Here is a 22,028-nt window from a genome sequence, read left to right as displayed (position 1 = left end):
CTCACCATTATGATTACTTCAGTCAACATCAGCATTACTAATTCCATCAGAATTGAAAAGCATTGCTTGCAGAGGATTTTATACTAAATGGTATAGCTGTTTATTGGGGAAAAAGTAATACTGTGTTTAAGAATATTAACATTGGGTAAATCATTAGCTGCATGTTTTTGATGATTTGACCTGCATTTTGGTAACTCTTTTCTAGTTACTGGAAATTACCTGTGGCAAGAATGAAGTTACATTCTTGGAAATATGCAAAATACTTTAGGACAGGAGTTTAGAGCAACATATATCCTAAGAACTTCATCACTGATTATACTTAACTCTGTCCAGTTTCAGGTACGTTGCTTCCTTTGGAAGAGAGCATCTCTGCAGAAAACGAAGGCTGTCTTGATAATGACATATACATAAAGGCTTATTGTATTTTCAGCTATCAACATTTCCAGCCATCTCATTATTTTCCTAGTTTCAAGAAGATTCCAAATGACCTTTAGAAACATTTAGAAAAATATTCCCTGATGCAGACTTTAGAGAAAAAAATAATGCCCTGAGCAATCAAACACAGCATGCTACTGTTTGCCTGCCATTAATATACCCCACAGATCTACAGCAGGAGGCAGAAGCCTAGAGGATGTATTTTCCAAACATTTGCAGGGTGGAAGCTGCCCTACTTGGATGGGTATATTTGTGCAGGTGCCTTGAAAAACATCCCCTGATGGGCTGTAGCGAGCAGCTTGTCACTTTTTCAACAGCTCTTTAACTGTAGTTTTTTTTTTTAACCTTTTAGAACTGGTCTAGGCATTCTGATGTCTAATTTTTCTACTTCATTCATTCATTCATTGTCCACCCATTAACCACAGTGTTTTCATGTGGACTGGAGAACAAAGAGGGCCAATAAAATTAATAATAGTGACACACCTATTAAGTAGTTTTTACCAATAGGATTTTTTTAAGATTTAAAAAAGCAGAAGTCTTTCATTTTTGTTTTTTTTGTTTTGTTACAAAACATGAATTTAAAAACATTTAAAAACCAAACCAGAAGAGTGTTTTACTTTCTTTTTAGTAAGTCACAGATTGGACAAATATTTGAAATATTGCCAAATTTCTCACTTCAAATGCAACATCCTACTTATTCCAATACTTTGTTTTCATTATAGAGTTTATATATATGTGTGTGTACACATATATATACACCATTCTTTATAAAAGAGAAGAAAGAAAACAATAGAATGAAATAATGGAGAAGGAAGAAAAATATGGAATCACACAATTTGCAGGTTTTTAAAGAGACTTTAAGCTGCTCTTTGAAAAATTTTCTTCACCAATAATACCCATATAAATATAGAAATATTTCTTCACCAATAATACACATAAAAATAAAGAGAATAATAAAATAAATTGCTGTGTTCCTATAGCCAGACTTCAACAATGATAAACTTTTTGCTCTGATAATTTCATGAATGATTTTCTTTATTTTCTATAAATAGGTAGCTAGGTCAACTTATTGAGCATCCCACTGCAAGATACGTTAAGAGACACATTGTAACTGGTTGTCTAAATTTAAGTATTATAAAGATTCATCAATAGGTTCTCACAGTGTCGTCTACCTCTTATATCTCTATCAGGTTTTTAACTTAAGGATTTTGGCATCTATTAGTGGTATTGCCTAGATACTTTATTTCATTAGATCTTGAAAAATAGTGACTTTGTAGCTTTATCATTACCCTTGCATTTATTAGCCTTGATTCTTATATAAAGAAGATCTTTATTCAATTTGATGACTCTGAAAGTCCACTGAAGACAGGATGAATGCTCGATTCTTCCTCCCTGTCAGTTCTCAAAATAATGATTTGGTGCCCTTGCAAACTCTTTAGGAGACCAATACATTATGTTCTGTTTTGTCATTTTTGTTTTTGTTTTGCCTCTGGAACTCATGGATTTTAACATATTTTATGATTTCTGTCCACTGCAGCCATTACTTTTTTTGATGTTCAAGCTATCTTGTCAACGCCAGAGGCTCTTGGCTCCCTTTCTTTGACGGATTTCTTGCTTTTTTTAAGTATAAAAGGATATTTCAGGTTCATCTTTTACATTCCCTGCCCTAGACTCTGAATCAGCCATTTGTCCAAAGAGTCCTGGTTCCTTTCATTGGAAAGTTGCAGTAAGAGATGACAGTATGAGCGTTAAGGATGCTCCTTGCTTCTAGGACTTTTCAGGACACAGACCTAGAAATATATAAATTTTAGGAAAATTTGCTTTATTTTATAATATGTGTGTATATAAAATAGTTTGTGTATACACATTATAGAGTTTCAAAGTACTACATTGTCATTAAAAATAAACCTGCCCACTGAAAGCAATTTAAAACCTATGTGGTTCTTTTCAGACCTTAGAATATGTACTTCTACATTTTTGAGTCAAAGTATTGTGTTTTTTAAAGTCATTTGAAATAGCTCTTCTATATCTGGCTATTCCACCACCCTTATATACTGTTGAGTTTATTTTAATTTCCATTTTAAGGGATTGCTTTGGGTTTTTTGTTTGTTTTTATTTAATTTTAACTTCTAATTCATGAAAAATATTGACATGATTCCAAAGTTGAAACTATGACCCAAAATACTTTCAGTTTCTAGCTTCAGCCTCTCCTGTTCATCTTTCCTTCCTACAGAATAACCATTTTTATTACTTTCCAGATTATCCTTACACGTTTTTAAATTGAAATATAGTTGATGTACAGTATGTTAGTTTCAAGTGAAAAATATAGTGATTTTACATTTAAATACATTACACAATGATCACCACAATGAGTCTAGTAACCATCTGTCCCCATACAAAGTTACTGGCTATATTCCTTATGCTGCCTATTATATCTCTGACATTTACTTTATAACTGAAGGTTTGTAACTTTTAAACCCCCACCGCCCTCCTCTCTGGCAATTACTGGTTTGTTGTCTATATTTATGGGTCTGTTTTCATCTTGTTCTATTTGTTCTTTTTGTTTTGTTTTCTTGGTTCCACATAAAAGTGAGATCATGCAGTATTTGTCTTTCTTTGCCTGACTTAATTCACTTAGGATGATACCCTCTAGGTCCATCTGTGTTGCCACAAATTTTATGTTGCAAGATTTTGTTTTTTATGGCTGAGTGACATTCCATTGTGTGTGTGTGTATATGTACGTGTGTGTGTGTGTGTGTGTGTGTATGTATGTGTACACACACCACACCTTTATGCATTCATCAATCAATGGCACTTAAGTCCCTTCCATATCTTAGTAACTATAAATAATGCTTTAATGAACTTTGGGATGTTTTCCACAGTGGGTGCGCCAATTTACAATCTCATCAATAGTGCATAAGGGTTTTCTTTTCTATACATCTTCACCAATGCTTGTTGCTTGTTATTTTTTGATGATAGCCATTCTGTCCGGTTCAAAGTAATATCTCATTGTAGTTTTTATTTGCATTTCCCTGATGATTAGTGATTTTAAACATCTTTTCATGTACCTGTTGGCTATCTGTATGTTCTTTGGAAAAAAAAGTCTATTCAGGCCATCTTCCTATTTTTTAAATTGGATTTCTTTGGATATTTAATTGTATGGTTCTTTATATATTTTGGATGTTAACCCCTTATCAGATATATTATTTGCAAATATCTTCTCCCATTCAGTAAGCTGTCTTTTCATTTCGTTGATAGTTTCCTTCGCCGTGTCCTTCCACTTTTTCTCTTAAAAAAAGTTAGCATATTCTACAAGCTCTTCTTGAATCTATTAGGATTTGGTCAATGAAGCAGAATCACTGTGAGTGATATAAAGGATTTATTGTAAGGATTAGACATTACACAATCTGGCTAAGCTGTCCATGTAAGCCTGGCACTGCTGGCATCTGGGCTTGAAGTCAGCAGGACCAGCAATCAGAAAGGAATGAGTAACATCAAGTGAAGAGAGGGGGAACAAACTGGAACCTATGAAGATGCACTGGAACCCACATCCAGCTATTACCTGAAGCAGCAGTGGTGTCTCAGAGTCTCCAACTCCCCGTCTTTGATGATGTAGGTAAGTTGCAAAAGAACTGGAAAACTTTGCCACATTAGCACCCAATGTGACTAGTATTCAGAGAAGTCGAGAGAGGAGATCCAGGGGATACTGGAGGAGCTACCTTTCAAACAGCTGTCCTGTGCCATCCACCACAACGTCATAAACTGTGAGCTACAACAATGCCTGACTTCACACTGACCTGAGTGAACCAAGTAGCTGAGTCTGATCAGTCTTCAAATCCCGTGCAAATTTTGCTTGTAACCAACCCTAATCTAGAACTATGTATGGAAGAGAATACTCGGAAACTTAGTTCAAACTAAGCTAAATTGAAACAGTACAAAGCCACCACAGTCCATCTTTTGTCAACTTACTATCCAATATATATCTCTCTTTTAATCATACTTAACTCTCCAAAAATGTACATTCTGTCTAACATAAAGCAGCTATACCTCATATCACCAAAAACACACTTCCCTCTCCTCAAAAGAGGATAAAAAGTTATTTTATCTCTCTTTGGGTGATTTTTATTCCTTTTCTTGCTGAAGCAAACCTCTCCTTTAGTATTCTGTAACTTAAACACTGACATATGATGTTTGTTACTGTTAACACGTTAGTAGAGGATATAGAGAGGGAGAAAAAGATGACTTACATATGTATATGTATGTGCACACTCCACATATATATACACACATATATATATTTATATCAAAATGAGGAAAAATATTCATTACTATCACTTCATTACTTCAACCTGACAATGGTTATTTATTTATAACTACCATCTTCCACTACATCCACCATTTCTCCTTGTCCTTGGCAAAACACCCTGATGAATGATGGCTCTTTGCCTGGACCTAAATCTTTATTCCTGAAAGTCTGGGCCATTAGAATCAGTGCCCCATTGAAGACACCCATGTTCTCAGCAGCACTCTATGGTATCTCCTGATTTCAGCCATCTTCTTCCTCACCCCTATTGTGTAGTAGCAACCCAGTTTTCCCTTGATATTCAGGATTAATCTATCCATCAAGTGCAATAAATCAATTCCTTTCTTGCCTGCTGATTCCGATTCACTTATTCATTGCTGTCTGCATTGAACGTGGAGGCATTTCTCCCTTGTAATCTAAAGCCTTTGTAACAGTAGAGCTCAATATTACAGGTATAGGAAGCAACTAAGAGATCTCTGGGGTTATAGAGAGACTAGCCACTCCTAGTCTCATTCCTTGATTCCCAGACTCATAAATATTAACTATGGGAGAAACCTTCTGATACATTAGTCACTCATTTAGAATATAAACTGCATCATGGAGAATATGTACTTTCATTCCCGAGGTGTTGTCAACCAGTTGGCTCCATAACTGAGTTTTCAAAAGAGCAGTCCACCCATAAACATGAATCTATTTTATACCTGCTGCAGATTAGTTTTTTAGTCAGAATTGATGCTATTTGACATATCATGAAGGCAAATAAGGCATGTTGTAAATCTAAGGATGGTAACGTCGGAAGTATTGTGGAAAGGAAGGCAAGTCCACGTCCAGAATCAGTGCCACCCCATCCATGATGAATATTGTCAAATGTAATTAACCTGGTAACTGGCAGAAGCTAATCACCACTTAAAACTCAGCCTTGAAAGTGGCATAATGTCACTTCCACCATACTCTATTAATTGAGGCAGTGAAAATTCCTCCAAGTTTCAAGGGGAGAAATAAAAATATGTATACTCCACCTCTAGAAGGAGGAGGAGCAGGGATCTTATGAAAATGTTGGATGTTAGATGAAAAATATGTTGCCCAGTTCCTGAAAAATACAATCAACTATTCTTCAAACTGCTGTTTTTATCTGGTAATAAGTCTTTGAGATCACTACAGGGTCATATAGATAGCTCTCCCTTATTATTTTTATAGCTATATAATATTCCATTATGTGATTAGATTATAGCTTATTCAGCCTGCTCCCTACTGATGGATATTTTAATTGTTTTGGTATAGAAAGTAATATACCAAAATATAAAATATACATTATACAAATAATGCTATAATGAATAGCCTTGTCTATAAATCAATCCTTATTATTTTTATTTTTTGTGTATCTTCAGGGCAAAAATGTATGCATCTGTAAATGTTTTATTTTTGCTTTTTGATTCAGATACAGTTTAAGGAATGAAATATTCTGTCCTTCCCTTGAAATGAGCCCCTTTTATTCAAAGATTCTTAGAGAAGTGCATTTGTGCACTATAACATTATACAATACAAATCAAATAATATCCCAAATATATTTTAAAATTATGGTAGTACTACATAACAAAGAAGCAACCATTGAATAGACAACTGTATTAGAATATTCATTATTCAGTATTGTGTTGATTGTACCTTGATGAGAAAGAAAATTAATCCTTCTAGCTGCTCAAACAATTCTGTAAAAAGAGAAAGTTTTTAAAAAGTAATATTGATTTGTTGAGATTTGTTGGGTACCAGCATGACATCTGGTCTACATGGGAAGCTGCAGAAAATAGTGGTCTATGCTGTTTCCGACCTATTGAAAAGCGGACGTGAATGTTGATCCAACTAAGTCTCTGGGGATCTTTTATAACATCACTCACATCTTCCTCTGTGAAAATGAGGTTTTTGCTATGATTCGAGTAAAAAAATGATTCAGCCTATCAAATCTAAGTCTACATGTGCCAATTTCATTGAACTTCTCATTTAAAAATATATTTATATAAGATAATTCAGCTATAAAAATGGAAACTGATAAGTTTCTTTGCTTTTTTTTTTGACACTCTCACTCTAGGGTGCTAAGTAATCTAAGAAGTTTACAATACCTGAAGAAGAAGGTTCTTAAGCTGATGTGAAAGGGAGCTGAATACAAATTTTTGAAGCTGATGAAATTTCAAAAATTACTCCAAACAAAGAAATGGGGTGTTAAAAAAAGATAGGATTTCAGATGATAGGAGACTGGATGAATCAAAGCCATAAAGGATCAATGTGCATGAAGCAAGGACACATTTTTCTAGGAACAGGATGGAAAAGATATACAATAGGCACTAAACCAAGTATCAGCCTACAGAAATTTGACTCTCCATCAATCTGTGGTGGCATCCAAAATTTTCACTAAGATTTCTCTTTCCATGCTCTCTCCTTACAAGTTCCCCAGGTTTCATTGCCACTTTTCTGAGTTCTTTACTGTACACCAGTGTTTTGAAAACTCTTTTGACTGCTACTTACAGTAAGAAAAATATATTGTGATCCAGACAACATATCTATATAACTAAAAAATACAAAACATAAGAAACAATACTTTCCTTCATGACATTCAATATATGTTGATATTTTGTATCCTATCCAATACTTACTACTCTATTCTGTGTCAGTGAAAAAAAGAATGCTGGTTTTTACCCACCAGGTTGATATTTTGTCTAATATTGCAAAATGGCTTAGAGCACCCATTGTACGCTAATGATTTCTAAATCTTAAACTCCAACCTAGATCTCATTCTTGAAGTCTAGATGTATATACATGTACTTATTAGGGATCTTTATCTACAGATCTTCTTTGTGACACAAATTCAAGTCACTTAAAAACTTCCTCTCTTCTATTGTCCAGCTTGGTAAGTGGAACCAACATTCACCTCATCAATGAAATTAGAAACTTGGGAATTGTTTTAGATGGATGAAAGAAAAGACATAAATTAATGAGATTTTTTTTTTGAGTGCAAGTAACAGGAATCATAGCTCAAACTCATTTAAGCAATAAAGATATTTATTGGCTCATTAAGATTGGCTTACTCTTTTTCTTTACTGAAGTATAGTCAATGACAATGTGTCAGTCTCTGGTGTACAGCATAATGTCCCAGTCATGGATATACATACATCTATTCATTTTCATATTCTTTTTCATTAAAGGTTATTACAAAATGTTGAATATAGTTCCCTATGCTATACAGAAGAAATTTCTTTTTTAAATCTATTTTTATATATAATAGTTGATATTTGCAAGTCTTGAACTCCCAGATGTATCCCTTCCCACCTCCTTTCCCTTTGGTAACCATAAGATTGTTTGCTATGTCTGTGAGTCTGTTTGTCTTTTGATGCCTTCATTAGTGTCTTCTTTTTCTTTTTTTGGATTCCACATATGAGTGATCATATGGTATTTTTCTTTCTCCTTCTGGCTTACCTCACTTAGAATGATGATCTCCAGGTCTATCCATGTTGCTGCAAATGGCATTGTTTTTATTATTTTTTATGGCTGAGTAATACTCCATTGTATAAATATATCACAATTTCTTTATCCAGTCATCTGTCCATGGAAATTTAGGTTGTTTCCATGTCCTGGCTTACTCTTAAGAGCAAGAAACTTCTTTACTAGAAGCCTACAGGAAAACTCTCCTGGCATCGCAATGGTCTGACTTATATCACATGCCCATTTCTAAACAAACCACTGTGTTTGGGAAAGTGTCAAGTGCTGATTGGCTTTTGCATACTATAAACCAGTCCCTCTGCAAAGGTGGATGGGATAACCTATCATGGATATCTATTTAAGTTGCCCTATGTGATCAATTTCTCTTAAAGAACATGAATAATATCTCAGAGGAGTGGCTGTCTCAAGGAAGATTGCAGTTCTGGAAGGAAGGAAGAATGGGAAATAATTTTTAGTTAGGCAACCAATACCGCCATTGTCACATGGCAAATGTGTCACATTTCTCTTTTCATGCCTGAGCAACGATGATTATCACTTTCCTAGTATATGCTCATGTATACCTCCAATCACTGTGAACTGAGCACTCCTGGCAGAGCCTTCAGATTCACCAGAGTTATCACCCTGTGTTGAAATCTATTTGCTATTCCCGCCCTGGATTTTTCCACCTACTATTTCATCCCCATTGCCTATTAAGTCATACAGCTCATCTCCAACATAACTCACAAATCATTTCTAACATTATAGCTCTATTTCAAGTTCTAATCTAAAGGTCTTACGTATTGCAAATGTCTCAAATTCTCAAATCTATCCTTCCTTCTGATTTTAAAGAGGTATTTCTAAAATGCAAATATAACCATATCACTATCGTGTTTATAATCCTTCAGTGACTCCTTATTGCTCACAGGAAAAAATTCCAAATCCTTATCAAAGGTGTGCATGACCTGGCCCTTATTTCTTATTCCTGTTGACCACCACAGGAGCCCTATTCTCCTGTCTAACAATTTTCTTACAGCTCTTCAGTTGCACTATTGTGATTCATATTTTTATGCATTGCATACCTTACTTCCTCTGCTCAGAAAGTTCTCCTTCCTTCCTTTCTTTCTCTCACTGAGACACTCCAGGGTTCACCATGGTGTATGTTCTGCCTTGCTGCAACACATTAATAAACTCAGTTTTGTTTGACAGTGGGTATGGTTTCAGTAGTCTTTGCAATACTTTATGGCATAGACACATAGAAAATTAGAACACTGTTTGTATTCTAATACTGCTGTTAAACGCTAGGCAAAAAGGGAGGCTGCTTGGACACTTTGGCAGGAAAAGGCGTCACCTATCCTTTAAAGAGCGAAGGAAATCAACATCTCAGCATACCTTTAACCTGACTTCTAGTTTGAAGAGATCTAGTAGGAGATTTAGGGTGTGTGGTCACATGGTGGGAAAAGAAGATCACTTTTGGCAAGAACCAAGTGTATAAACACTCACCACAAAATCAAAGCCTTAATCAAAACCTCCTTCCTTATGAAAAATAGATATTATTCATTACTATCAAGTGTTTGACATTTAAGGGAAGGATTTGCATTCCATTCCACTTAACCAATCCCTCACTTCTTTTATTAGTATCTTTCTTTGATCTACAAACAGAATGAGGAGTGAAGAGACAGTTTTCTTCATCTTCCCATGTTCCCATAGAGATTTCTCCACTGCAGTGATATTGCAGTGTTTCTTATTTCAACCTGACTGGCCTGTTAGTGGAGCCCTGTCCATGTGGAAACTGGAACCACCTAAGAGGAGAGTCAGATGGAATGAAAAGAAAGATGCCAAAAGCAATATCACCCACTTCTTAAGGTTTGTTATTGGAAGTTCTGACTGCTGATTATAAGTATTTGTTTATAGGAGATGTGAATGGGGAGTAGGTGAGAGTATTAAGCAATATTTATGTTTTTAGAAGAAAAGGAAATGTGGACTGAGAGGGGCAAGGAATGAATAAGGAATGGAGAATGGGTAAGAATAGCAGAAAGTGAAGGTGACCAAAGTTCGTCTCTGACTTCCTTTATACTCTTGCTTTTGCAAGTAAACTTTAAAGGAAGAGGCAAACCCCAAGTGTTGTGGGTTAAATTGTGTCTTCCCAAGAAGATATGTTGGCATTCTAGCCTCAGAGTATGGCTTTATTGGAATAAAGTCTTTCCAGGTGTAATCAAATTAAATGAGGTCATTATTGTAGACTCTAGTTCAATATGGCAAGTCTTTATAAAAAGGGGGAATTTGTACAGTGACAGAATGCAAAAAATGAAGACAATATGAAAAGACATTCTCTGTAGAGAAAATGGTCATGTGTCTGGGATGATACACTAGGGATCGCCAACAAGTACCAGAAGCTAGGAGAGGCAAGGATGGGTTCCCTTCTAGAGTTTTCACAGAGAGCATAGCCCTTCCAGCACCATGATTTTCAATTTCTAGCCTCCAGAACTGTGAAAGAATAGATTTCTGTTGTTTAAGCTATCCAGTTTTGGGTATTTTGTTACAACAGCTCTAGGAAACTAATATACAAAGAAAGCATCATGAAGGCAGCTTGAAAGAGAATGGTTGCCTGGAAAGACAACAGGCTAGACCAGCTCCAACAGGAAATCATAGCAAGCACCACTCTTCTTCCCGTACCTGCTCTGCTCAGGGAAAATGGCAAAAACTCCTTACAGCCTTATTTTCTGAAGTCAGGAGTTTAGCTGAAGACAGAATTCAGATTACCCAACTCTAAGCTCCAAGCCTTTTATATGAAACCGAAGGGAGCATAGCAGGATATTTTTAGCCTGGTTCCAAGCCCATGAGATGCCTATTTGTCATTTTTTAAATAGAATTTTTCTATACAGATGTATATATTTCTATACATATATATGTGTGTATATATATATACACTAAGTGATGGGTGATTTTGAAAGGTTTTTCTTTAGTAGAATTTTTAAATATTTTTACTATTTATGATTTTGTAAGTTGACTTTAGGCCTATATTTTATAACTATTAGAAATCGATTTTAAAGTTTTACCAGGAAAATCAGTCATGAAAATAGTTGCTTCCGCCTTTGCAGGATTACCTCTGAGATTTTATTCTTGCTATCACAAAGTTACTTTCATTTCATCATTGTGACACCAACTCAGTACTACACCTTTCTTAAAGATATTATGCTAACCGTTACTACATTTCTATTATATTGCAAATACTCCATTATACTAAACAAGATTAGAAAGTTAATATACTTTCAGATGACACATAAAGATAGACAGAGGTGGCAGTAATGTTGATGCCTTTTCATAATATTATTAATTAACCATCTTCACTCATACACTCCTAAAAAGTAGAGGTTGGGTCTATTAAAACCATTTAAAAATATTTAGCTTTAGTTCCCGGAAGATAGGTCTTAAAAAGTAATTTAAATGATGAATATTGCTTAATATTAACATTATTACTCATGTTAATCACATTATTATTGATATTGTTAGTAATTTAAGTTATGAAAATATTCATTCAATTGTAATCAAATACAAAGTATTTTTTCTTTTCAAATGTAAATTCCATCATTGCTGCAATCCAGTCATATCCCTTGTCAGTCATTGCTACAACCTTTTTCTAGCTGTGTCCTGACTTTAAAAAGGCTTTTTTTTCCCCACATACTATATAATTGGAGAACTTATTTTATGAGAGTCAGAACTATAATGGCTTCCTTAGCCAAAGTCATTCTTCAAAATGGGTTTAAATTTTTGGTTCTAAACAGGTAGAATTGTGGTGTATAACCACTGTACCTCAGAAGTTGTTTAATAAGCACATTTCTAAACTTCAAGCCATTACACTTGAAAAGTAGCTGATATCATCTATAAGGTATATTTTTCTTTTTAAAAAGTTTTAAAATAATCTTACTTTAGAGAAATTGTCTTAGTAAGGCCCACTTGTTTTTTCACTAAAATAAAACACTAAATATAAAGAAAAAAAGCCATAGTTATTTAGCTTAAACTCTAGGTGCATTAGTGGTGTGTAAGCATTTCACTTGGGTGTGTAATAAAGTCTGTTGTACATGTTCTCTTTCTTTGCTGTGTTGGAAATAGGAGTGATGATTGTGTACCTTCTTAACTCACGCACAATTACATGCTTTGCATAGATTACAGTTTTACAAGATATAGAGGATGTGCATTTTATCATTTACATTTTACAAATAATGAAACAGGCTCAGCTAGGTCATGTAACTGATTATTGAGTACAATCTAATTTGTCTGTGTCTAAAACCCAACCTGAACCAGATTAAGCGAGAGAGGATTTGTTGGTGCTTTAGCCAAACAAAAGACAGGATGAGGATAGAACTGGATTTAGTGATGCTTGGGTCTAGCAACCTACAGTTCTTCAGCTCTTTGTTTTTCATTGTTTCCTGCGTTCTCTTTGTGGCTTCTTTCATATCATTTCTGCCTGAGTCTAGAACACAGGCTCTTTTCCTTTTTTGATCCTGAGTGGAAATTAGAGTATTTCCCACCAGTTCCAAATAGAACACTTATTTTTAAAAAAAAAAATCGAATTGGCCTACCTTCTATTACAGGTCTACCTCTGGAATGATCACTATTGTCAGGGGCAAAGTTTCCAAGACTGGTTAATTCTGGATCATGTGTGCATTTCTTTGATCTCTTACCAGAAGGAGGTGGGGATGGCGGTTGCAGTTGCCCCATGAAAGCAGTAGCTTTAAGGTACTTTCCCGATTCTGGAATTGTCAGTTGGCTCATATCTATCCACTTCGATGCTGTCCTGTCTAGTACACCGTGCTATTGTAAAACACCCTTGCTATAATTATGGAGATTTTAGGTTAAAATTGAATCAAATTATACTTTGAAAGAACATCACAATCACTCTTTTTTTTTTTTTTTTTTACTATGAAGCTTTGACCTAGAAACTTCTTATTTTGGAACGATAAAATAAAAACTGTTGTGATAGGCAGGAAGTCATAAAATAGGTTGATATCTTAGTAAACATGTAAGTCTTTCTGTCTACGCATCTCATCTCCACCTTAATGCTGAAGCAACAATGTCCTCACAGAGCATTAGTCAGAAACTAGATTTATCAAATTGCATGTTGGTTCAAGGACTTTAATTTGAAAATCATTTTTAACCATATTCTCTAACCATAGAATAGTAGCATATAAGCATACGGCTTCACGTTAATATATCCTATCTGTTTTCAGTGCACTCAATTTAGCTGATGACAGTCTTGGTAAGCTAAGCATGTTAGTATAATCAGGATAATATTTCTTCCAGACATTTATAAGAATTTTAAATTAAAAAAAAACTCTTACTTTTCTCTTTAACTGATTTTCCCTCAAGCCTACTCTCCATTGTCTCAGATCCTGACAGATCTCCAGAGAATGACCACAAGACATCATTTTTCAAATTGTTTATCTGGTTGGCACGTATGTGGAGGAAGTAGGTTGGGACAGAGGAGGGAAATGGGATTGAAAGGGTCTGCCTGGGTGGAGAATAAAGAATGAAGATAGTGTATCTACTTTACTGGGTTCCTTATACTCTTTGAAGCTTAGAAATTATTCAGCTTAAATTTACCTGTTAAAAACGCAAATAAATGGTTGTCCTCATCTTTCTTAATTTTTTGATAATGACATTAGACACCTAATCATGTCATAACTGATGTTTAATCATAACTTACACTATAGCAAATCCTCACACATCACATTGCCATTAGTTATTTGCATAGAAAAAGGTTTTATACTGAGCCTTCTAGCAAAATTCAGGGTATTATAAATCAATACCTTTTATTCTTATAAGAGAATCCAGTATTTGACCAAAACCCAATAGGAGTTTCCAAAGCACAAAAACTACCTAAAATGTATTATTCACCTATAGGTAAGTGTTCTGACTGACTAATTGTCTCTGTAAGTGGGTTAAAACATTAAAAGAAGTATTAGAAAATACGCTAATAAATCATTCATTGTGGGAAAAATAAATGATCCAATTTTGAATCCTTGATAATAATTAATATTTTAAGAGCAATGCCATAGGCAATTTCAGCTGTTAAAGTCTGAAGTAACTTGTATGACTCCTGTATAGGCACATGTGCATTAATTTGAACTTTGATGCTAACTGCATCTTTTGAAAAACAAAGCAGCAGTAACGCTAATAGCTTTGGAAATTGTTTAAAATATTTATCTGTAAAACCCGAATTTATGATCAATAGAGCTTATTGTAAACAGAGTTTTATGTTAGTACAGTAGCTACTGAGGGATGGCCAAAATTGTTTGTATTCTGGGCTTACCTCTGCAAATTTAAGGTGCTACTTTTCAGAGAAGCCGATCTAAAGAGTTTCTTACATAAAGCTAAGTTCCAGAAGCTATCAGTCTCAGGGTGCTCTAGTTTAAATCCTACTCCACTGAATGTGGGCTCAAAAGGAATAAACACAGGGCTTTTTAATCTGATTATGGTACAAAGCACATGGCGATTTCCATTCATGATGGGAAAATAAGGGAAAAGATAGACACAAGATGCCTGGACATTTCTTATCCATCAAAAGCATCCTTTGTACCAGCTGTTCTTCTAGATGAAGGAATCAACACTCAGCATGTCACAGACAGCATAAATCTGCCCTTAGGTAGCTTACATTTTGTTTCCAAAGGCACTTTACCTGAGTCATTGCTAACCCTTCAAAGCGCCCTTCAGGGAATGCCCTCAGTGATCACGTTGGCCGAGAAGGACTAGGAAGCTTGCCAGCTCAGCTGGTACATGGCCACAATGGGATGGCAGCAGAAGTCGCTCAACTTTAAATTTCAACTCTCCCTACTACGCTCTAATAATAGGATTAAAAATCAGAATCTATTTCAAAATAAATAAAACTGACCTTAGTGGTTAACTAAGCACAAATAGCTATTCTGCTGCTTAAGTGATATTGAGATGCCTGTCAGCTACAAGCAACTGTCCATAGGTCTTCGGAGTCTACCACTGGCTCTTCTACTTCTTGCCCAAAGTTTTGTGGTGTTAGATTTCCTGGTTCTGTCCATGGCAGGTGAAAGAGAAGAGAATGTCAAAGTGGAAAGTTGACACCACTTTGGGTTTGAGAAATACAAGTGGGAGAAGCCCATCTCTCTTTTCAGCTCCAGGGACATGCACGTAAATGATGACCCTAACAAAGGACACAGCAGGGAGAATTTAATTTTCAGTATTTTTAAAATTTGGAATTTATAAATTTGTACTATATATTCACTTTCAATGTGCATATCCTTAGAAATGTATAAGTAGCAAGTATTTAGTTTTTAGAAATAAACCTTAGAGAGAAATAACAATACATGTGTACAAATAAGGTTAATCTGTGATTCAGGGATTGATCACATCTCCAGCTGCCTTGTCACCCTAACATTCCATTATCCTATCACAAAATACCATGCTTCTATTAGAGGGAAAATGCCCATCTGAGTCATACCAAATTTAATTACTCTACTACTTATGTAATAATGGAGTTGTCTCAAGTTCCAAATACATCTATTCCCTTAAAAATTAATAGTTCTGCAATAAAGGAAGACAGTGTAATCTTATTAGTAGGAGGCATTTAAAAATAAAGAAGAGGTTAAAATGTATCAACATAAAAAGAAAGGAAAAATATTGAAGTCCTTTTCTCTCTGCCTCCCTCTCACCCCAGGCATGGACAATAGTACACCAGTAGAAGGGAGAAAAGATGGAATTCATTTGACACTCAAAAAATATTTATTGAGTGCCCAGTATGTGTCATGCATTATTTTGGATATCAGAGTGTAATTGAGATTCCTGGATTTTATATTTAAGTTGTGTGTGCCTGGTGGGAGTGGAGGGTGGAGAGAAGGAGGCAATTAGTAATTAAGCATTAAAAACAATAAAGAAGTAAATTTGACAGTATGTTAATGGGTGATAAGGGCTATGGAACAAAAAAGGTAGAGTGGTGTCATGGATCGGTGTATCTTGATGAGATATGAAAGGTGGGCTACAGTATTAAAAATAGTACATGGGGATCCCATTGAGAATGTAAGTTGTGATCAAGGTGAGGGAGTTAGCATATCTAGGAACAAGTATTCCAGGCAGAGGCCCTAAACCGAGAGCACACCTAATTTGTTAAAATAAGTGGCAAGGAGAATGACTGGGATGAAGTGAATAAAGGGAAACATGATAGGAAAGGAGGTAAGAGTTAGAAGGGGGCAGATCATGCAGGTCCCTTGTAGGCTTTTACTCTATACAAAACAGGAAGCCCCTGGAGGATTTTAAGTAGAGGAGAGACATAACTGGGTTACATTTGATAGCATCATTCTGGTTCTCTGTTGAGAATAGACATGGAGGAGGAGGAGGCAAGGGTGCAACCAATCAGAAGACTACTGTGGTAATTCAGATGGTGATGTGGATCAGGGTAGTAGCTGTGGAGGTGTTAAAAAGTGGTTGAAAATATTGTGAAGGTGGAATCAAGATGATTTTCTTTTTTTTTTTAACATTTTGTTTATTGAGTTATAGTCATTTTACAATGTTGTGTCAAATTCAAGTGTAGAGTGCAATTTTTCAGTTACACATGAAGGATGATTTTCTAATGGAGAAAGAGAATTCAAAGACACCAAGATTTCTAGACTGAACAACTGGCAGAATGGAGTTGCTATCCACTGAATAGAAAATCTCTTTGGACTGAATGGATTGTATGGTAAAGTCTTGGATGTAGTAAGTTTGAGAAAGAGATGCCGAATAGGCAGGTGTACTTCAAAGGATTCTGACTTGGGGAGAGACACTTGGTAGTTAGCAGCATGCAGGATGTATTGACATCCATGGTTCTAGGTGAGATCACCCAGGGAAAGAATGTAAATAGAGATGATAACCAAGACTGCACCCTGGAGCTCTCCGATACTAAGAGGTGGGAGAAAGGAGGAGAGCCTAGAAAGGAAACTGAACACAATTGACCAGTGAGGCAGGAGGAAGACCAAAAAATGAAGAAAGTATATCCAAAGGAAGATGTGGTGATCTGCTGAGTCAAATGTTTCTAATTCTGCTAATGGAAATCAGTTTTCAAAAGCTAAGTGTGTGAGAAAAATGGATTCACCACTCAGTTGGATCCGTATAATTGAAGGAAGAACTTTGAAGGGCTTTTATATATGCAGCTTAACTCCATATCATCCTCTGAAGGTCAGAAAGTTGCAAGTGCACACAGAGAAATCAAGCTGGGAGCCCAGGAGCTGAAAGCATCGACACCATTAATCTTTGTGAAGGCTGTTTGCAGCTCTGACCTCAATCATCTAGACAGGGTTGATCTCCGGGGTTCTGCGTGTATGAGTTACTGCGTGGTAGGTGAAGGGTGCTGGCCACACTAAGTTCACGTGCCAGCAAAAGAGAAAACTGTGAAACAGATGTGTGTGTGTTTATCTAGGTTTTCACTGCACAAACTTGGTGGAGACATTTGTCAGCAGAAATTCAGTCAACTCTATCTGCCAACTGCCAACTTTTTATGATAGCTGAAGCAGATTGGTAATTAATATCCTCTCGTGTGGAAAAAATAGTCATTATGTCAGAAAGAGTGAATTAGCAGAGAGGCCACTGAGTGGTGCCTGAGGAGCAGGGACGGAAGAGGAGGCAGGAGAGTGCAGTTGTGGAGTGTGAGGGTTCACATTTTGTTTCATCCAGGTGCTGAAGAAAAGCCAAACATAGTAAGTTATAGAACTATCAAAACCTGAGGTTAACCTGGTTAACACTTGAAAGACAAGGCTGTGCTCTTGGGCAAGAGTAACAGAAAATAATGTAGCAGAAAGAAGGTAGGTGTAATATGGAGTCCCACCAGCTTACAGAAAGCCAAGAAGGGATCGTTTACATGTAAGACGAATAATCTAGACAATATCCTTTACTCATACTGACAGTTATAGAAAAAGTTTCGGAAAACCAATGAGGTATTCATGTTTGCCAGTCAATGAGTTTCTGAATCATGCAAACATGATATACAATATTTTAGGTTAGTTTTCTTCAGAATAAAATTATGAAAATAGATAATATTAGAATCCTTTCTTTCCCCCCTTTCTTCTCTTCTTTCCTTCATTCTTTTAACTTAGCAAATGAAATGATCTTATATTATTTTCACCCTTGATTCTGTATGTGGCTAGGAATCACCTGGGGATTCACTTCACTAGGATGTGTATATCCTTCTGCATCACCCCTCCTAGCTCTGACAGTCTTTCAGGATTTCAGCACAAGAATTAAGGAATTGGGGATGATGCATAGTATTCTGAAAAGTAATTTTAATCATATAATAGGAAGCATTTTAACTTTTCTATTTCAAGTCATTTTTATGAAACAAAGACAAAAAAATCAATTAATTTCAAATAAGTAAAATTGATAAAATTTTAAAAATCATACACATTTCACTGTTTCTATTTTATGTATTTTTGGTGCCAAAATTGCACTGGGACCACATTATTTTCTTACTGCCAAGAGGTCCTTAGGCACTTAATTATTTATTTAAATAATTTATGAAATGGAACATAAGCATAAAACTCTGAAATTATTTGTCTATTTGAAATGCTAACAAAAATTTTGTAAAAAGACAATGTATAGCAAAGGAAAACTAAATTGATACATTTAAATTCTATATACATGTATAAATATTGAGATTTATAGCAAAAGAACAATTTTACCATTTAGTAATGCTTACAATATTTAAAATGTGTAGTTTTTTATGCACAATCTACTTTTATAAATCTTAAAGAACTATGTGCCAAGCGTGTGTCTAAAACAGTTTTGAAATTATTTTTCCTTAGCTGTGGCTACACTGACCAAAAAAACAAAAGTTCTGCCCCCATCACAAAATCGAGTCCTTTTTTTCCTACTTGTGCTATTTTTAACTGAAAGTACAACTGAAACTAAGGAACAGTTTACGTTCATTTTTACCCCAAATTAAAAGCATGATGAAAATCTCATTTTTAACCATTATAGAAATGGCTTTAATCATCTAATTTCCCATCTTCATCCTTACTTATTAAAAACAGAATATTAAGTGATTTGTTCTCCCTAGCTAAAAACAAAAACAAAAATGATAATTATATAATGATGATACAAATATTATAGAAGTGGCATTAACAGAAAAACTGCCCTGCATCATTAGTATTTCAGTAGGATTCTTTTAAATATATACATACAATTAAAATTGCCTTTAGAATTTATTGAATATAAAATGAAAGTTGGACACAAATTTATATAAACTATTTAAAACACATTGGTGGTGTTCATTCAGTACCTTAAATTCATATAATAGCTTATACTTAATAGCAGTTTGAACACGGTGTAGTCACACCAGATGTGTTTGTGTGCCAGCTGAAGAGTGGCTGATTTTATCGTTCCATATTTTGAGATAGTGAGGAAAAATGGGGAAAATGGTGGGTAATGGCTGATTCCTGGAACACAGACTGTCTGAAGTCCTAACTGAATTTTTGCTACCCAACTGAACTGGACATTTATTCAAAATCTGTAGATATCAGCAATGTGTAAAGATTGTGGACAATGACACATCCATTAAGATCTTGAATTTCCTAAATTCTTCCTATTTATTCAATTATCATACTTTATAACTTAAGAATGCATACAAGATTGCCTCCTCTGAGACTAAATTTAGCATCTATAAATATGATGGAAATAAAGTTGTGATCAGAAAAGATCATCACTTCACAAGTGGTGAAGACATTGTGGGGGGGTAGCCAAATTTTTAAGTTTTACAGAACCAATTTGTGCTATGCGCTTAACCTCCCACCAAAAAATAAAAACAGTAAACTTTTTCCTGTTGTTTTATTGCTGTTTTTTTTTTCTCTCTTTTCTTTTTGTTTCCTTTTTATTACTAAGCTGTTTCTAAGCATCAGGGCAAAATCGAAATTGTGGGTTGTGTTTGCTGCAGTCTGCAGAGCTCTACTGGGAAGCCTAGAGATCTCTGCTGATTACCCTGCAGTCTTTAGAGCTGTATAACCTGGCACTGACTCAGTGGTCACAGCAGGAGATAGTCTAGTTCTCTGTGTAAGCTGTAGGCCAGTCTTACTTTCACCTTAAACTTAAGTGTAAGGAAAATGGAAGTGAGGGGAGAGGATGCTTCGCTAGTTACTGCAGAAGAGGCTATTACCCAGTATCCTAGAATGGTCTGTACTCGTGCTGTTTCCTGTTAATATCTTTATTTTTGCTGCACATCTTTATTGTCTGTGGTGGTATTTTATAGAACTAATCTTATTTAAGTATAAAAGGTCGTGAGAAGTTATATGTCTCTAAAGAATCAATATACTTATCACAAAATGTTTAACCAAGATTTTTTTCCTCATTATTGTGCCCTCTTGTATTTTGGAGTTCTTTTTAATTGAAGACAGTATCAGGTTATATTAACAATGATGAGTCTGGCAGCACTGCTGACAGCTATATGATCTTCGGGCAAGCCACATTACACATCTGGGCCTCGGGCATATTACCTATAAACAGGTAAATTAAGAAAAGATCATCTGTAAAGTCCTTTCAAAGTTTCTACAGTTATGTTTTGTTCATAGACTTGTATTTAGAAAATAAATTCAGTGCTAGCTCCTGTGAAACCATGAAAATACGTGTGATTTTTAAGAGAATAATATGTCTTCCCTCTAGAAATCAAAATCTAGGCCTTCAAATGGCCATTGAACACAACCAAGAAATAAAAATAAAATTTTTTTATCTTAATGGAACAACTTACATAATACAGCAGCATGTTTATAAAATGTCATGTTTCATTTACATAAAGCTGGATATTTTATCATAGAGAACAAAGTATAATCCATACATGAATGCAAATAATATTAGGAAGAAAATTGTATTTGAAGACAGTTATGCAAATCCTGTCTAAATATATTACTAGACTTTAAAATTTAAAATAATGTGCAATAAAAAGATACAACACAGTAGCACTTAACAACTTTAACACACATTTTTTAGTTCATTAATTCAAGAAATGTTTAAAGAATATTAACTATGCACCAAGAACTCTATTGGGGATACCACAGTGAACAAAATTAACAAAGCTCAGGTTTTTAGGAAGCTTACATTCTAGGGTGTGTGATGGGGATGTTAGAGGGGTAAAGAGGGAGAACTGTTGACAGAAAATAAAGAAGCAAATTTGCAGTTCGTCAGAGAATATACACGGGGTAGGGAGGACAGGAGGGAGTAGGGCTTGCCTTACTGAGGAGATGATATTTGAACAGAGACCTAAAGAAAAGGAAGGATAGCTCTGTTGGGCAAGGGAGCAAAACATTAAGACACAAATTTGCTTGGCAGCCAAAGTAGAGTAAGTAAGGGACAGTCAGAAATGTGTGTACTTGTGTGTGTATGCACACATGCACACCTTCCAGTAGAAGGATGTCATTCATAAAAGATTTTGAGGACCATTGTAAGAAGTATGGTTGGAGAAATATGAGAAGTCATTGGAGGATTGTGAGCAGAGAAGTGAAACAATCAAATTTATGTTTCAGAATGACCGCGGCTGTCATACTGAAAAAAGATGAATTGGGGCAAAGGTTGGGAAATTATAGAGAACCAAATTATACACATACTGCAATTAAAAAGGTTAGAGATAGTGACACAGTGGATGTGGTGGTAAGTGTTTGGTGTCTGGTTATATTTCCAATATAGAATCAAGGGAATCTGCTGATGGATTAAAGTTGAGAGAGAAAGAAAAGAGTCAAAATTGACTTTAGGTTTTTGATCTGAGCATCTGGAAGGCTGGAGTTGGCATTAACTTCAATGGGAAAGACCTCAGATGGGGAAGTTTCAAGTCATTTGAAATATCTAT

Source organism: Vicugna pacos, chromosome 5 (assembly GCF_048564905.1).
Source record: "Vicugna pacos chromosome 5, VicPac4, whole genome shotgun sequence".
In the NCBI taxonomy this organism is placed as follows: Eukaryota; Metazoa; Chordata; class Mammalia; order Artiodactyla; family Camelidae; genus Vicugna; species Vicugna pacos.
Note: the sequence above shows the minus strand (reverse complement) of the source record.